This window comes from Apteryx rowi, unplaced genomic scaffold, assembly GCF_003343035.1.
Source record: "Apteryx rowi isolate R43461 unplaced genomic scaffold, aptRow1 scaffold_323, whole genome shotgun sequence".
Classification (NCBI taxonomy): Eukaryota; Metazoa; Chordata; class Aves; order Apterygiformes; family Apterygidae; genus Apteryx; species Apteryx rowi.
The window spans coordinates 844,958-848,005 of record NW_020449675.1 but is presented as its reverse complement, the minus strand read 5'-3'; the positions used below and the strand labels follow the sequence as shown (position 1 = coordinate 848,005).

The window sequence follows — 3,048 nt, the reverse complement described above, 5'->3', positions numbered from 1 at the left end:
CCACCAGCTTGCCACCAGCCATGGTGCCACCAGCCCACCACCTCCTGCCATCACTGCCCAGGCACTGGCCATGGTGCCACCAGCCCACCACCAGCCTGCTGCCTCCATGGTGCCACCAGCCAGCCTCCAGCAGTGCCACCAGCTTGCCACCAGCCATGGTGCCACCGGCCCACCACCTCCTGCCATCACCACCCAGGCACTGGCCATGGTGCCACCAGCCTACCACCAGCCTACCACCTGCCACAGTGCCACCAGCCAGTCACTGTCCTGCTGTCCACTGTTGTGCCACCGGCCAGCTGCCACTCTGCAGTTTTGCTACCAAGAGGCAAAACCTCCCCRCTGTGCTTCATCGGTGTCTCGCATCCCACCTGGACGTCCTACCTTGCTCTGGGCCTGATTGCAGGACCCCCCCCTCCCTTGGCAAACAGGTGTCTGGGGCTGGTACCCCCGGAGCGGCTCCCCCTCCTCGCCTGCACCTGCCCCTCCTGGTGCCTCTGTGCCCCGGGCCAGGCCRCCCACTCTTCCCCTCGCTCACGCCCTGCGTGCTTGCACCTGCACCCGGCACCCACCCCCAGCGCGGAGAGGAGCCCTCATGCCGACGCAGGGCCAGGCGTTTCTTCTGCAGAGCTGGGTCAGAGCTGAGAAACCTCCCACGGAGGTGGGGTGATTGCAGGAGCCGGAGAAGCCTGGCGGTGCCAGCGCTGGGGGAGTGGAGCTATCGCCCGGCGCCTGCGCGGTTTAGCTACAGACAGCGGTGCTGCTAGGGAACGGGAAATCACCGGTGTAAGGCACCAGCCCTGGAGCGGGATCCTGAAGGATACTCTTTGCAGAACTTCCTCGCCTGAGCAGGAGACTCGTTAGACAGGAGAAGAGAAGTTTCTGGGGTGTTGTGAGGCCTCAGACAGAACGCAGCCATCCTGCCTGCCCCTTCGCGGCCGCCCCATTTGTCTTGTAACACCCCGGCCTCTAATGGCAGACACCACCTCTCTTCTGCTAGTCAGAAAGAGTCACCAGCCATGATTTTTTTCCTGGCATTTCCAACCCGTGAGCAAATCAAGAATCAGCAATGCGGGGGGAAGGCCTCGGTCCAGGCGCGAGGTCCACAGAGGCACATATAACATTACCACCGGCCTGCGTGTGTCACTGCAAGGACGGCGACCGGACGATGCAGAAACGATGCTCCTGCCCATCTCGCGGGCGAGAACACGACACACCCAGTGGTGCTAGTGGGGAAAGTCTCAGAGGAAACCAATTACCAAAAGATTGTTTTAAGCTGTCTCACATTCTCTCCCTCTTCCCRGAGAGAGGATTTGTCATGCTGGCCTCCCCCTCAAGGGTTAAACCGGCGTTTCTGCCTCGCTGCTCATGCATGAGCTGCCCTGCCTTCCCTCGCAAATCACCCTGCTGCTGCGCRGCCGCCCCAGCCGAGCCCCACAGAGGGATGGGCCGGGGTTTGCACACCCCCTGCAAGGACCGGCTGGCTCATTCTTTCGTCCTTTCCAGAATCCAGCATTCTGCCCCTGTGATGAAGTTAAATCTTACTCTAAATCGCTCTACGCAGGAGCGTTTTCTGAGCAGGACAGACACTACCACACCCACTCTGAGTCACTTGGCTGGAACAAATTGCCTCAAACATTAATCTTGGCAGGGTCTTATCCAAGGCCAAAATAAAGTCAAAAGTAACATTTGCTGATAGGACGAGAGAACCRGCAGAATTTCTCATCCATCATTTATCCAGGAGGATCAGGCTTTGCAGTGATGCCACCAGGACCACAGACTGCCAGAAAACAGCACAGAGTCCCGAAGCAGCTTGTGCCCCCTGCGCGCTTGGTCAGGCAGCCGGTGGGGTGCCCGCACCGAACCCCTGCGGTACGCACCATCTCCCGGTCTGACCGAGCCCAGGAACCCGTCCAGCCTGACTTCAGCCGTGGCTGCGAGGCATTCACATGATGGCTTTCTGCGAAGCCGAAGTTTGAAGATTAGCCTGCCCTCCCACACCCCCTCGCTTTCAGGGCTGGGCCTCCAGCGCAGGAGTTTGGAAATGCAGTTGTGCGAACAAAAGCCGAACAAATGCCAGATCCTCTATAGCCAGACAAGTTGGGTCAGGAAAGACTAAATGAAAGGCACTGTAAGCACCCAGCATACAACACCCTGAGTGACTAGAGTCCACGCTCATTTTGGCTCAAAACATGCATTTTCTTCTCTCCAAAGCAATGCGCAACCTTTCCTCCACCCACCTCTCCTCCCACCGCCACCCACCTGCGCCACACTTATCCCTAATGCAAGATGAAAGTGCCTAATCCCAAAGCAGCAAAACCTCTTTTTGTGCCACCTCATTGATAAACATAGGATTAAACTGTGCCACACTGCAAGCCGTGAACAAGCCGGCCTGAAGATCTTAAACAGAGAAACTTTAGTCTAAGTACACAACASGGGATAACAAGCTACCAGCTAATGCCTCATCCTGAAATGTTCTGAATGCAAGTGTTCAGCAAATATTTGTAAACAGTCAAGAGAAAGTTAAAAAAAGAAGAGAGGAAATACGAGCAGGCACAGCCGTCGCTGTGAGTGAGCTGGCTACAGCAGCGCTCGAGGAAAACTACCGCGACTTCGCAGGAATTTCTGCAGAAAACACGCGCTGCCAACACRCTGTTACAGTCAGTATCTAAATGCAGCACGACGCCTATTTACTGACATTTGGAGGAAACGCAGCAATCCCAGTTCAGCTCACATGAGCCAAGGGGACGGTCCCCAAAGCACTCTGGCTAAGGAGACATGGGGCAGGATGGTCCCCAAACCACGCTGGCCGGGGGGACATGGGGCAGGACGGTCCCCAAACAACGTTGGCTGGGGAGATATGGGGCGGGACGGTCCCCAAAGCACGTTGGCCGGGGGGACATGGGGCGGGACGGTCCCCAAAGCACGTTGGCCGGGGGGACATGGGGCGGGACGGTCCCCAAACAACGTTGGCCGGGGGGACAGGGGGCGGGACGGTCCCCAAACCACGCCGGCCGGCCGGGCTCGGAGCGGGGGTCGCGCCGCGGCGCC

The 3,048-nt window shown here is 58.4% G+C and overlaps 1 protein-coding gene across 5 annotated transcripts in view; it reads right to left on the bottom strand.

Moving 5' to 3' along the window:
- The window catches only part of ACLY (ATP citrate lyase), a 49,166-nt gene that overhangs the window by 33,858 nt on the left and 12,260 nt on the right, over nucleotides 1-3,048 (bottom strand). The gene's annotated exons all lie outside the window — the stretch shown is intronic.